At 38.8% G+C, this 16012-nt stretch overlaps 1 non-coding gene across 1 annotated transcript; it reads left to right on the top strand.

Moving 5' to 3' along the window:
- The first annotated feature begins 4553 nt into the window (after window positions 1-4553).
- LOC143409082 (U6 spliceosomal RNA) lies at window positions 4554-4659 on the top strand. The gene has a single exon (XR_013092593.1). It is a non-coding gene; the product is annotated as a U6 spliceosomal RNA (small nuclear RNA).
- Window positions 4660-16012: the final 11353 nt, after the last annotated feature.

Raw genomic sequence — 16012 nt, 5'->3', positions numbered from 1 at the left:
GTTACATCTGGAGTCATTTCCTTAGCCCAAGACATGTTTGCTCTAACCCACCTCCTTTGGGTTGCTATTGCCAAATATTACTTTCCTATATATTATAAGCACAATAATATATTATGAACATGCAAACATAAAGCTTTATGTGAATACTTTTTAAATTAGTTATTATGCAGTAACTTTGTATATCATGTGACCATCTGCATAGGCTTATTATTGCTTTATGCTGCTGCCTTTTCGATCATGTATAAAATAGAGATGCAAAATGAAATATATGCACAATACAGTTTTATTTATTTATGTATATAGTCTATATTTGGTGACACATCATTCTCATACTTTAGTTTTGAGATAAGCTTTATATTCTTTAGTTCTTTAAAAATATATCACATTCAAGTTTTTCTTTGGTTCAGTGCCAAGTCTTCATTGTCTAGGGTAGTTTTCTGTTGATTTTTATTCCTGGGCATAGACCATACTTTCCTATTTCTTTACATGTTTCAAATTTTTGTTGAAAACTGGGTGTTTTTAATATATGCCCAATCTGGTACTTAAGTTTTGTCTCCTTCCTGGGGTTCATTGTTGTTTGTTTTTCTTGTTGTTGGTTGAATTTCTTCCATTAATTGCATGAAGTCTGTATTCTTTGATGAGTGATCACTGACATGGGCTCACTGTTGGGTTGGTGTTCATTTCATTAGTGGACTGAGCTCTCCTGAAGTACCCTGCACGATATGTTTCTCAGGCTCTGTGAGGAATGCTGTGTTTACTCAGGGGCAGCCTTTTTCATAATCCAGCAGGCATTTTACAACTCAGACTGAGCTTCCTCTCCTGCTTGCACAAGAACCCTAAGGCCATCAGGAGGAGAAGTTATTTCCTTGTCAAGTATTTTTGGGGTGTATGTGCAGTTCTGCACAGGTTTTTTTCCTCTTATATTTCTAGCATCATATCAAAACTTTAAGCTCCTTCAATAGATACCTTATTCCCCAGCTTTTCATGAGATTTTGGTCAGATTTTTATATTTCCCAACTGTCATCGTTGTCTTATTTGATTGCTACTTTAATAAGTTTCACTGATGGTTTTCAAAAATCGCTCTATGGGAAAACTCTGTTCTTTCCTGTTAATGGAGCTCAGAGCCAGATTCCATATAGACAAGCTTTGGCAATGGGTTTCAGTGGAACTTCCAGACCAATTAGTGATAGTTCTCTGAGTATGAGACCTGGGAGATTCTAACACTTTTCTGTCAAATGATGAATGGCTGGGCTGCTGGCTTTCAGCTTTACTAATTTCCTTTGCAATTGGAACAAATTACCACATGCAGTTCATTAAATGAACCCAGATGCATCATCTCTCATTTCTGGAGGTCAAGAGTCTAAAGTGGGCTGCCTTTGCTTTAGAAACTATAGGAATTGTTAGAGTCTGTAAACAAGTCAGGATGGCGCCTGGCATTTTGCCAGAGAAATGTTAGGGTCTGTAAACAAGTCTGGATGGCACCTGGCAAAATGCCAGAGGGAGTGGTTTGTGAAGTAACACCAGCGAGCCATTAAGTGTGGAGATTCCTTATTGGTTGACTGCTGTATGGAGTTTATGTTAATTAGATAAGCTGTGTGGAATGTATAAATACCACTCCTGTCCTACAATAAACGGCTCCTACTCCTGCTGTATCAAGGTACACAAGTTGCTCATCACCCCCCACCCCGGTTATTTTGCTGCAGCCGGACTGCGGCAGGAATAATCTTTTTACATTCCTTTTCCAGATTTTGACATCCTGTGAGCTTTCATAGGATCATTGTAATTATATTGGGTCCCATAGGATAGCCCAGAATAATGTCTATATCTCAAGATCCTAAATGTAATCATGTTGGAAAAATACCTTTTTCTCACATATGTAATATATTTACCTGCTCCAGGGATTGTGACATGATTTTGTTGGGAGACCACTATTTTGTCTACTAGAGTCCTGCCTCTGTTTTCCAGAGATTTATATCCATCCCCCATGCCAAGTATATTTAATCCACAAAAGTCTCCAAAATCTCACGACATTATATTATTAAGTCATGTCCAAAATGTCATATAAATAGCATCACTCAAACGTTCAGAATATCTTTAAGCAAACTATATATTGGTTGTGATTCTTGATATGATCCATCCCCCCATCCTGAATCAAAATTTCTCTCCAACTTTGATCATAAAACAGGAGAATATGTTACTATTTCTATAACTCAGTGATAGTAGAGGTATAGGACACCTGTTAAAGACATTTCTGTTCAAAAAGGGAGAAAATAATGAAAAGGAATCGTTAACCCATGTAATTCTGAAATCCAGCATGTCAGCTCCACTAGGTGTCCCAACCTTGGGATAATGCTCATGACTGTCAGTTTCACCATCTGCTCCAGGACTCAGCACTCAGTTCCTGCAGCTCTGCCCTGAAAATCACCAGTTTTTTAGGGAAGCATAGGACTTTTCAGCAGAGTAATTTAGACCACTTCCAAACAGAAATTTGTTATTCCAGAAAATTTCTCTTATTTATTCCTTTCCTTGTCTTTCTCAGCCCCAGCTGGACACTCTTTCTGTCTTCACAATGTCCTTAAGAACTCTGAGAGTCTCCTGGGCATACCCCTAGATGTAGATGCACTGGGTTAGAGAGCAGGCTGCTCCGCCAGAGGCTGCCTTGACAAGGACACACCTGCATTCTCAACTTCTGTTGAGATCATAAGTTACTCACATAACCTTTTTAAAGAGCCCTCTGTGTGACTGAATACTCTAAGATGTTAATACTTCCATGCACCAGGAAAAGGTTATCCAGCCACTCCCTTTTCCTGCTCTCTGGAACATTCTTTCCTGACACTGAGAGTTCTAATTTTAGTGTTTTCTGAAATTTGGGTAGACTGAGAATGTCAAGTCCAGATTACTTTTTGGTGAGAAGTTCTTCTTTCCAGGTTTCTCTGTCTTATATTGCACTGTAAGCAATTAAAAAAAAAAAAAAAAAAAAAAAAACAGGGCATGATTTCAGCATTGGATTTAGAAATTGAAACTAAAGGTCCAAGCTCCTTTCTTATAAATTCCTCTTTCCAAATAACCTCAGGGCACAATTAAGCTAAGAATTCTGTGATTACATAACAAGAATCACCTTTCCTCTTGTTTCCAGTAACATTATTTTCTCCAAAGCTCTCACAAGCAGCAGTGTGAGAAATACATTTGGAAATGATGATGTTTCTACTAACAGTTGGTTGAAGTAGACCGGGCACTTTTTATTGCGCTTCTCCAAATTCTTCCAGCCTCCATCCATTCTCAATTCCAAAAACACATACGTATTCTTTAAATAGTAACAAAGTGTCCCACTTGCAGATATCAATGTCTGTATTAATTTTCTCTTGCTTCAGGAACATCACTCCACATTTAGTGGCTGAAGCAACACATGTGTATTATATCACAGTCAGCAATGCAGAAGTTTAAATTGAACCAACTGTACTCTGTTCTTTTTGGAGTTTCTAGGGAAACTCCGTTTGTCTGCTTTCTCCTGCTTCACAGCTGCCAGGATTCCTTGGCTCCAGGTTTCTTCCCCAGTCTTCAAAGTTGGCAGTGTAGTGTTTCCTGAGATCTCACTCTCTGCCTTGCTCTACTAGGGGCACTTGAGACTATAGCAGATTCACAGACACACAGGAACATCTTCCTGTCTCAAGACCACATCTGCAAAGTTCCTTTTGCTACAAAAGGACACATAATCCTGTCTTAGGGGCTTAGAATGTGCACATCTTTGGGGGACATTATTCTGTCAATTACATTATGACCATTGTAGCTACCGGGCTATTGATTTTTTAAGCTTCTGTGAAGCTGGAGCGAGGAGCTGGGAATAAGGTAACTTGAAATGTCACCAAGCATACTTTTTTTAACTGAGATTTTTCTTGTTGTTCTTACATAAATGCCCTTTAGATTTTTGCAAATCTTTGGTTAATTTTCAGAATTCTAAAATAGTTTATCCTGATATTTTGTTTTAACCAGTGTTCTGAAAACTTTGTTGAGAATCAGAATTCCAAAGAACCATACTTTAAATTGTGTGTGTGTCCTTGTGGGTGTGAAATAATCACTATATAGAGAGAAACTATTATGTGGAATTAAAACCAAGTCAAAATATATCATTCGTCTGCATTGCTATGTGCACAAATGTTTTATAAATAAACAATAAATATACATTTAAAGAACTCCAATTACTTACATTTTAATTTTATATACCTCAATAAGTATAGTCTTATATAGCATTAGTATATATACATATAAACATTCATATGTTTTTCATATTTTTAATTAGTATAAATATATAGGGAAGACAGAATACAGAAGAATATAAAGAAATCATGTCTAAAAAATTGGTGACCCTTCAAATGTTTACCCAGAATCTTTAAATGTTTGACCTATTAATGTTTATCTGTAGCTTGCTAAAACAATGTATCAATACCAGTACCTAAACCTTACTGTTTTTAAACACTGTCACATGCTGGTGAGACTGCAAATTGATACGACCACTCTGGAAAGCAGTATGGAGATACCTTGGAAAACTTGAAATGGAGCTCGCTTCGGCAGCACATATACTAAAATTGGAACGATACAGAGAAGATTAGCATGGCCCCTGCGCAAGGATGATACGAAATTCGTGAAGCGTTCCATATTTTTCAACAGACACCAGTATGGCAATATGTAAATCAATGGATGTGCAACTGATGTGATTCTGCAATCTGTATACAGGGTAAAAATGGGAGTTCATATCCCACTTGAATCAAAGTGTGAAATATGATATATCAAGAACTATGTAATGTTTTGAACAACCAACAATAAAAATTAATTAAAAAAAAAAACTTGAAATGGAACCAACATTTGACCCAACTATTCCACTCCTCAATTTATACCCAAAGGACTTAAAAACAGCATACTACAGGGACACAGCCACATCAATGTTTATAGCACCACAATTCACAATAGCTAAATTGTGGAACCAACCTAGATGTCCTTCAGTAGATGAATGGATAAAGAAAATGTGGTATGTCTACACAATAGAATATTACTCAGCATTAAAAGAGAACAAAATCATGGCATTTTCAGATAAATAGTTGGAGTTGAAGAATATTATGCTAAGTGAAGTAAGCCAATACAAAAAAATGCTGAATGTTTTCTCTGCGGTTGCTGATCCATAATCGGGATTGGGGGAGCATGGGAGGAATGGAGAAACTTTAGATAGGGCAAAGGGGAGGGAGGGGAAGAAAGGGGGCAGGTGGATAGGAAACATAGTGGAATGAGATGGACATATTATTACTCCAAGTACATGTATGAAAACAAAAATGATGTGACTCTACTTTGTGTACAACCAGAGACATAAAAAAATATGCACTATATGTGTACTATCAATTGAAATGCATTCTGTTGTCACAAATTAGAATAAATTTTAAAAATAAAAAAATAAAAAAAATGAACACTGTCACAATTTAAGTATTTTTTATGTCATAGATTTTCAAAGAACAGTAATAACCACTCAATTACGTAAAAATGAATAGTTCATCTGTATCCTCAGAGTGAACATACAGCTTGCATTAATGTTTCATAAAATATATAGTTTTAAAATTATGGAATAAAATTCTGGCTCCTCCATGCGATCACACATATAAAAATAGTTTACCCTTAGTAGGGTAAATTGTGTGTGTTCATTGTGAGAAATTACAGATCATTTTGAGTTGAACTCTCCTCTCAGTTTTAGGAGACAACAATTACAAACCTCAGGGATGTTGGGTTGTCACTTTGATTTCTTAATGGAGGATGGAAATAGAACCCAGATATGCCGGAGAGAAACGGAGATCATATCATTTTATTCAATTGGTTAGTTCTAAGTTAGAAGAAAGATGACATCAGAGTTTCCTATCTAAGGGTCAGAGAAACCAGTACCTCTGTCACCATGACATTTGTTCCCCTGATCCCTAGATGATCACGTAAATATCTGCTTACTGCTTTGGATACTGAACACCTGTGTAGGATGCTCAGATGTTACATTAAACTCATGGGTTTACAGCTATCCTGTAAGAAAAGACAGCAACATTTTCTCTTATAGCAGACTGGCAGCAATGAAACATCAGTAAACTCAGGGACCCCTTTGACTGAAGACTGTTGGGATCCTAGTGTGAATCATAAAATCTCCATTCGAATGGCCATGAAGAAGGGCTTAGACCAAAGGGAGTGGCCAGTTAGAGAGCCAGAGACTGTCTGGAATCTACATGTGAAATGCCTACCTTCGAGGTCAGTTTGAAGAGGCTTGGTCCTCTGTCTGGCCCACAGTCCACAATCTCTCTAAATTACTATTAAAGAGTGTAAAATCCGCAGATCCAAGCAGCCACACATAAACATTCCATTCAGAACTTGGAAGGCACTCAGTTCTATGAATGCTCCCCTGAGCACTTGCGGAGAAAACTCATGATCCTGCTGAGCTGGAATGGCAGCAGAGCTCCAGGAGAATGCCAGGGCCTTCATACTTTAAATTCAAAAATTTCAGCAGTTGAGGCCACTTTCTCACTGATATCCTGATCACTAAAGGCCGTACTGCTTTGTTGAACAATGAACAGAGGAACAATTTGTAAAATGGCATTGTGGCCCATAAAACGAAGGGCATCACCTCTTGTCCTCTGAGGTGCTGGTTTCCATTTTCGCTATTTTTTTGAGATGGTTTTTCCCCTTTCAGTCAAATATAAAAGAGAATGGCTATGTAGAGTGTGAAGTAGAACAACATATTTAGTAACAGGCTTTGGAGAAAAAAAAATAGATAAAACTTGGTATCTAAGCATGGGAGCAAAATATATTCAAGATGATAGAAAGGAAGAGACACTTCAATACATGAAAGACCGGGAACAAGGGTGGCAGGGTGAGCTGCTTTCTTCTGTGGGCTGTTTGCCAAGCTCAATTAAGGACAGTGCAAGAGTCTTGGACATTTGTAATCCGCCAAGCTGAGGAAAGGAATTTGGACTCCTGCAAAGGGATGTGCCATGGAAGGTATCCTCCATCTTGCCCTGATGGATGTCAATGAGTAATGTGGGTATTGCCAGTGAACAGGGTCAGAGGTTTCACACCAGTGGTTGTGGAGAGACCAAAACCCACCAGCAACAGTTAGAGGAAAAGCCTAGAATAAAGCCCCATGGTAAAAGCTGAGCTCTGCCTGTCCAGAAGGAACAATGTCCACAGGTAGGCTACTTCACCCTGGAGAAGAGAAAAGAGGCTAAAAGTTCACAACAAGCAGCAGTCCCATAAGCACCTCAACCAGACCAGCATGCTGGAAATCTCTCCTTGAAATGGACCAGAAAGGAGCAAGTGGCTCTCCAGAACTTCCCCTTGGCCTCCAGGAACCTGTTTGTATAGAACTGACAGAAACAGATGGTTAAAAGAAACCTGGAGATGATATCTTGAAGTGGCACCCACTTTCTCCACCGAAAAGCCCTCTTCACCATGGCTGATTTTAGGACTGTCAGCAAAAGAGTCTCTGCAAAAGAGTCCATTGTAGATAAACTTCCTATTATTGTGTCACCCTGTTTACTTGGCCACTGGCCGAGAAGATACCAGCACTCCAGGTGCTGGACACCCCCTTACTAGTTTTTCACAAATGGATCCAGTATAGTACTTTGAAGAAATGTGCAAACAAGGCCTCTGGCCTTGAGCTGGGCTTCACAGAGATGTCTACATTTTTAAGATAAGTTACAAATGGGCTCCATGGTAACAGCTGGCAGGGGGAGGAAAGAAAGGGGAGAAGAAGCTCTCCCCTTCTCAGGTGTTGTCCTTGAAGAGTTAACTTGTCCAGAACAGTGAAAGAAAAAGCTGCTTTTATGTGAACTTCTGCAGACTGTGAACTTCTGAGCCCCTCCCCTTACATGCTGGGTATAAAATTCTGAAACTCCCTGAACTCGGGGTTCAGGGGATTAATTGATTACAGCAAAAGCTGTGCCTTCTGAGCCTGGCTGCAGCCAAATAAAACTGTTTCCTGCTATCTTCGGTGCCTTGCCTCATTTGTCCCTACAACAATCTCAATTCTAAAGTCTCACATATCCAGATTTTTGAAAGTGAGACCTATTGCCCTCACAATCCTTCATGTAAATGTGCCCTTTCAACTTCCTTGTCTGTCACTCACTGGAAAGACTATGCCAGGAATTCCAGCTTGTACCGGAATTATGAGGTTACACAGAAATCCCCAAACCAGAACTGTTTAAGATTAATATTAGTATCATGAGCTTTGTCATTAACTAAATTAGTGATATTAAATCCTCAGTTTGTTTTCTTATGCACAAATTGCACTTTAAGCTTCCGTGTGCTTTCAGAATCCTCTATGAGTGTGCATATTTTCAAATAACTCTTTTTTCTTTTTTTTTCTTTTTTTTTTTTGAACTTTGAAAGAAGTTCCTGTGTTTATGGTTTGATATGCAGATATTAAGTTCACAATTTACAATAAAATGTCAAGGAAACTAAAATTAGGTAATTTAGAGGATTTGTGAATTAATTAAATAAATAAACCCCCAAATATGTCATTATTACTTTTACTTGAATCACATACCAGAACATGAAATTAAGCACAAATAGATGCTTATAGTACAAGAAAGCACTGAGCTACTTAGTGAGGAATATGCTACATTAGAAATGTCTACGGAGAATGAATAAATCATTCCCCACAATACAGTTTCCTGGTTAGCATACTGTCTGCATCATCTTAAATTCATAAAGGTGTTTATAATCAAATGTCATCAATCTATCTAAGTAGAGTGGAAAATCAGTGGTATATTAGCTATACAGCTAACAGTAGTAATGGTATAATATGCTTAATTAATGCTAAAATAAAACCTAAAACAAGGAAAATAAAACCAAAGCTTAGAGATACTTCATCAAGGATTTTGGCTAAATTTATAGGTACAAAGTACAGGAGCCTGACATCAAATCCTGGCCACATTTGAATTTAAACATTAAAAAATATATATACATTTGCCTATTTGTTACATTTGATGATATGAATGAATCTAATTATCCACCTCTTATTCATAGCTCCCCAAAAGTGGATGGAACCAACTCTTTAAAAGATTCTCTTAGGGGCTGAGATTTTGGCTTAGTGGTAGAGTGCTTGCCTGGCATGTGTGAGGCACTGGGTTCTATTCTCAGCACCACATATAAATAAATGAGTAAAATAAATGTCCGTCAACAACTAAAAAAATATATTTTTTTAAAAAGGCTGTCTTAGTAATTGGTCTGATTCTCCAAATTTCAACTCTGATTCAATCTAGAAGTACAATGTCAAGTCTGTGACCTATACAATAAAAGAGGAAAGAGCTATGAATGAAGAAGGAAACGAAAGTGGGTGATCCTTTAGATAATCAGGCATTGGGAAGCTGCATTTCTTCACATCTGGGATGCTGTGGTCTTGAGAGTCACCTCCTGACTGGGAATACTGTCTCATCACTTGACAGAATTTCAGATCTCCACCGGCAATTTAACCACATGAGATCTACATTTTTTTATATCCTCAGATGACATATACATTAACAGGTAGTGATGAGAATCAATTCTTTCTTTTGAGAATGTGATTGCTTTAATAATACACTCCTACATCTTCGATGAGATAAGAAAATACAGTAAAATCAGTACGTGTCTAAATGTGTTTCTACTTCTTGACACACACAGATTTCATCATCAAATCCTAGCACCCTCCCACATTTATAAGAGCAATGATTAACACAGTACAAAAAAGCCCATGTGTGGTAAAACTAGAGCATCAGTTCCCTAGGTATGAGTTCCCTCCTGTCAGTTTTTCCACTCAGGGAGGGACAAATGAATCTTTCCCAAGTAACCCTGCATTTTACTTCATAATAAGAAAAATTTAACTTCAAATAAGAAAAATTCAGTTGCAATATATAAGCTTAATGGTGTTTTCATTGCCCTTGCTCTGCCTTAAATACTACTATACAGCAACTAATGCTTATTAAAAATTCAGCATCACATAGCTTAACACACATTGTAGTCATAGTTTGGTAAAAGGAGCTGGACATACTGGCATATGCCTGTAATCCCAGCAACTCAGGAGACTGAAGCAAGAGGATCACAAGTTCAAGGGCAGCTTCAGCAACGTAGCAAGGTCCTATACAACTTAGTGAGACCCTGTCTCAAAATAAAAAATAAAAAGGCTGGGGATGTAGTTCAGTGCTTAAGTGCCCCTAAATTCAATACCACATCAAAAAAAAAAAAAAAAGGAATAACATGCTATAAATCTCAGGAAATCTCAACCACATGCACATAAATTGCACGTCTGGAAGCAAGAAGTTGTTTCTGTGCATTGATTAATTAATTTTTACTTTATTGAAGCTTTCCCAAGAGGATGGGGCAGAGGATAAACATAAAAGCAGATATGAAGAAATCCCTCATGCCCCAGATGAGCAGTGATCATGGAAAGATCTGTCAGACAAGGAGCGAGTGGGTAAGTGGGTTGGTCACACATTTCACAAAATTAAAAATACTGTATTTGTGAAATCAAATATGTTTTAAAACATTTCAATGTGGCAACCTAATAAGACATGTTCTTTGAATGTTAGATATCCTAGATATTTATACTACATGATGCTTTACATGATGCTTTATTTAATGTTTTACATTTTAACTAAATATATATATATATTGTAAATCATATTAATAATCTTATATATCTGCTAAATTATATATGTAGATGCAGGCTTGCATGTATACACACAGAGAAATAAATTTACTGTTTGCATTTTCAAACTTCTTTCCCCAACACACATTAGATTTCATGTCCTGAGACAAAGGTTCTCAAGCTGGGCCCCAATTCAGCTGCATCAGTATTGCATTAGAAAGAATCAGAATGCAAATTCTCATTCAGCACCTTAGATCTACTGAGTCAGAAACTGTGTATGAGCCCAGAAGTCTGTACTTTATCAAGCTCACCAGATAATTCACCTATGTGTTAAAGTTTGACAAGAATCACTGAGTTCAAAGATCCTTAGCCGACAGATTAGATGAAGTAGTTATACCTATTCTAAACGTTGAACTAGAAAGAATATTTTTTTAAAATATTTTTGAGAAGAAGAGTGATTGAATAATTTCAGGGAAACTCCTCCTTGCAAGTATGTCAGTAAATCTTAGATAACAGATTATAATCGATTCTCACTTTAGAGAGAAAAAGTCGGTAACTTAGGTAACACCATTGTGTTTACTCTCAACCTGCCAGGTTTGGCTCTAAAAGCCTTTTTATAAAATATCTCGCTTAATGTTTATAAAAACCACTTGTGAGGTGCATTGAGAATATTTGAATGTATACCCATAAATGCACTAATTGTTTTTCTCTGCCAAAATGCCTATTTTACAAATGGAGAGACCAAGGCAGAAAAGGTAAACTGATTTGCCCCCAAGACAGAATTTGTGGGAAAAAACAAGCACAGAGCTCAAAAGTGGTAGAGCTGGAATAACTCTAACTGAAAACTGCCATTGTCCTAACTTTCAATCATAAAGAAATTATGATGCTTATCAAAAATTTTAGTAATTAAAATTTGCTCATGAATCATTTGCTTCTGAGAAGTTATTCAGGAATATGGCAACCCTATTGGGAGGTTGGTGTAAACAGGGGCCTTTGGACCTCATCAGACAAGCTTGCAGGCAAGGGTTTGGCTAGCAGAGTTTGCTTGTTTGTTTTTGAGACACCATGGGTTGTCTTCTAGGCTCCCTACCTCCCCTCATTCTCCCAGGTCTTAATCACCTGCAGAACATTTACCTCACTTGAGTGGCCCCAGCAGGCAAATGAAAAGCCCAGAATAAAACCCTCAAAGCCCAACAAGCCACAGATTTCTCCTCTTCTCTTCTGCTGGCCTTGGGGACACTGGGCTCTGGCTGCTTCTGCCAGCATGAGGAGCTTCTCTTTGGAAATGTCATGTCTTTCCTCCAGGAAGGCAGAATGTAATCTGGCATGAGTAGCAGTGAGCCCCAAAACAAATAGGAGTCAGCAGGAGTTGCTTGAAAAGCCAGGTCCCTAGGGTACATTCTTTCTATTTGAGTCACAGATTGAAGAATGAGCTGATGAACACTGCTGATAAAACTAATGCAAATACCTTGCAAGGTTTTTGTTGTTGTTGTTTGTTTGATTTTGGTAATGATTCACTTATCTGTGTAAACTGAGTCTAATTCCTGGCAAACAGAAAGAACATGGATATAGCAATCTAATTGAAGCTGGCTATGACTTCTCTTATCACAGTCATCAGGAGATAAAAGTCTACCTTACCTAGTCCTCAGGTTTCCCATTTGGTGGCTCAAGATAGACAACATGTTCCCACTTAATGGGACAACCTAGCCCAATCATGCATGGTCCATGCACTAATGACACTGATTCTGACTTGAATCATCAGGGGAAGCAAGAGGGCTGAGAAACTTGGAAACTCCAGAGACCATGCAGGTCAAAGTTCTTCACATATATCAAATTCTTTCTCCGCTCTCACTTGCTTCATTTGTTGAAATTTTTTTCTCAAGACCTTTTCCCAGTGTATGACTTATATGTCTGTCTGTGTCTACTCTCCTAAGTCTCTTTATTTCAGTGCATATTATTCCATAAGTATCAATTCCCATAAACCCCAGAAGCACGAAATAAAGAAGGAAACTAAAATGAACACCTATTAGATAAGCTGGGCCTCAGAGACTATATTCCTTACAACATTTATTATAAAATTGATCGTGTGTGTTGGGTGCTCCATTTGCAGATATGTAAGCACAGAACAGGCCTTGAATAGCTTTAGGTGTAGCAGAGATCTGAACCTGGCATGGCCAGACTCTGCTATTGCTCTGAGGATACAGCCTGAACTTATGAATGTGGCTAAAAGGGCACTGTATGGTCAAGCCATCCTTCATTTACACATACCACTGCCCCCAATTTCCATAACCTACAACACTCACAGAAACACAAAGCAGGTGGTCCAGCCATACTGCAGACCCCTTGTGTGGCTCCTGCTGATATTCTTTTCCCCTGCTTTCTTTTTGCCCAGCAAACTTTCTTATTTAAAACCCCTTTCCTCCAGGAAGTGCTTCCTGACCATTGAACCGGGTCATGTCCATAATGTGCACTTCCTATGGTACCATGAGCCCCACTAGAACATTTTCTACCTGTATGCCTGCACTCAAGCATCTTAAATATAAAAATTCTGTTGTTAATTGAGACCAACACGCCTAGTAGAACCAACAGACCACAGCAGGAACTTTCTGTGTATTTACTAAATGACAGATGGACAACTTTAGCTTCTTAAAATGAATTTTGTACTTTTAGAATGGTGAGGAAGAGGATGGAGATGAAGATGAGGAAGCTGAGGCATCTGAAGATGATAAGGATAACAATATCGATAGCAAGAAGCAGAAGACTGATAAGGGTTAAACTTAAAAAAAAAAAAAAAAAGCCCTCATGACCTGTGTACATTCTCATTTCTAAGGAGTTCAATGTCACAATTAGATTTTTATGAACTTTATGAATGAATCTTCACATGCACACAAAAATAGACTTGAAAAAATGAATTTTGTGAGTAAATCCTCTTCTGCATATGACCACAATAATGGGAGAGAATTCTGGCAGTAGAATGAGTGGAAATGTATTCAGTCGTTGCATAGTTGATCATGATTTGATTTAATCCAAAAGATTTATCCAATGGAGAATTCCTCTAAGTCATTTCTAGATGAGTGATGTCTATGGACAATGCTTGACTAAGGTTAAAAATGTTTTCTACCAACTCATTCTCAAAGGAAATTTATCCTGTGGAAAGAATTGCATCATTCACAGACAGACAGGAGAACCTCAATATTAATGACAGGAAACCAGAATTCACAGGCAGAAACCAACTGCCATTAGTAGGCAGGCGGAATTTAAGCATCCATTTTCCAAATCTAGTCAAGTTCCAACTTAGAAAATTGTATGAGCCATCACTTGGCATAAATAGGATATTTTCTACCATATAAATATTACAAGTAGATGGAAGGTTAATTTGAATGTGTGGTGTGGGGAAGAAAATTCAGAGCTCTGTGGCTATTGGCTCTGTGGATAACATCCTGTGGCTCTCTGCTTATAAATTGAGTTTCAAGTTCAAACCCTGTATTGTTCACTTACATTTATTCTAGTTTCATAATCAAGAATTTAAATCCCTTCAATGGCTTGTCACATTTGGAGTTTATGAGGTGAAGAAAGAAAAGTCAGTGCCTCTCTGTCCAGATGGTACTCCACCCATCTTTGAGAAGGGAATCATCATTTCCCGGCTGCCATCTTGTGCGTAGACTTCCTCTCTCTCCAGAGGGAAGAAATAGCACTTGCCTTAGGGTGCAGAGTGAATTTTATGTGTCATGCTAAGCCATAACATCTAAGTCCAATTTAGCACAAACGTTTGCTTTGGCAAGAGGCACTTCTCTGTTTTGAAAAGCACTGATCATTATCAACACAAAGCCTTTCTCATTTTATACTTTGATTCCCGTGGGGATGTGCTCATGGCCCTTGGACCTGCAGCAGATCCCAGTCCTAACACCAAACTTCTGAGATGGATACAATTAGCAGACAAATGTATGACTGACAGTGAGGAAATTAAAGTGGAAGGATGGGCACGGAGCCCCAGAGAGAGAGTGTCTTGTGCAGGAACATTAAAACAAACAAACAAACAAACAAACAAAAAAACCAAGAAGCCAGTTTTGGGCTGAGAGGGACAGGGCAGAGGTAGAGCAGGACACAGAAACTTTGTTTACCCTTCTGGCACTTGACAGGCCTGAGAGTAATGGATGGTAGCCAGCAGCATTTCAGATCATAATTTCCTAGGTGATGGTACAATTTCTTAAGTGAGTTTCTTCTGATTAGTTTAAAAATCACACTTGCTTTTGTTGAACTCCAGCTCAGTTAAAACCTTAATATCTGGGCTCCAGAAAGCAGCAAACTATCAGGAAGTCAGAATCCTAGAGCACGATTTGTGGGCAGTTTGCCTGTATCTGATGGTTTTTATTTTTCCCTTTCTTATCTGCCAGCTTTGATTGCACTTCTGTTACCCCCTCACATCTCAGACCTGCTCCCACCAAAAAGTGCTAAGCCCAGGCAGGGACACCCTTTACCCTTCCCCTCTCCCTCCATTTCCATTCTCACCCCATACCCACTGACCTCTTGCACAGAGTCCCCTTCTCAGGACTGAAAACACAGCTCCATCCACAGCTGTCTTAAAGGCTCTCCTCCATGTGACCCTTGCTCTGGGTCACTCTCCCTGCACTGCTACAATCCCCATAGTAGAAGTAATAGAAACAAGCCTGCGACAGTCCTCAAATCCCTTTGAGACTGCAAATGCAGATATTTCTTGCAATTTTTGGTATTTTTTATTAAAATGTTAATACTTCATGTTTGATAATTTTCTCTGTGAATGTTGAATAAGATGTATGTCCAGAATATGAACTTAATAGGTCCAGGGGATGGTGTGTGGGTTTCTCCTGAAACCTTCCTTGCTAAGTTGAAGGAAGGAACTGTGTAGATCAGTTGTAGTTTTGCTTTGCTTAACCAGACATCCAGAATCCCATGCAGAGGAGAGAGGAGAAGAAATCAGAGATTCAGTTGTCTTAGAAATGTCAGGTCCTTTATGCTTCCTTTTAGGTTGATTTTGGCACCTGACTGCTGCCTTGGGATGCCTCCCTTCTCCAACTGGCATGACCGATAACCTGGGGACCCCACTATGCAGGCACCCCCCTTCACTTGGCAGGCTGCCTTCCCAGCACAAGCCAGAGTGAGTGTCATGGTTACACCTCATCCCTGGAGCCTGGCCTCTGGTGAGCTGCAGAGGCTTAGGGAGCTCACCTGGACATTGCTTCTTCTGTACTGTCCCTGTCCTGCTGTTGTCCTCCTCATTTCCAGTGGAGCTACTAGGGTTGCTGGAGCGCTGCTGGAGCTCACGCTCAGGATGAGGACAGTGGCTGCTGGTGGAGCTCTGCTGAGGACAAAAGGGGGTCTCCCGGGATTCATTTC

This window comes from Callospermophilus lateralis, chromosome 10 (assembly GCF_048772815.1).
Source record: "Callospermophilus lateralis isolate mCalLat2 chromosome 10, mCalLat2.hap1, whole genome shotgun sequence".
NCBI lineage: Eukaryota > Metazoa > Chordata > Mammalia > Rodentia > Sciuridae > Callospermophilus > Callospermophilus lateralis.
Note: the sequence above shows the minus strand (reverse complement) of the source record. Positions and strands in the feature narration are given on the sequence as shown.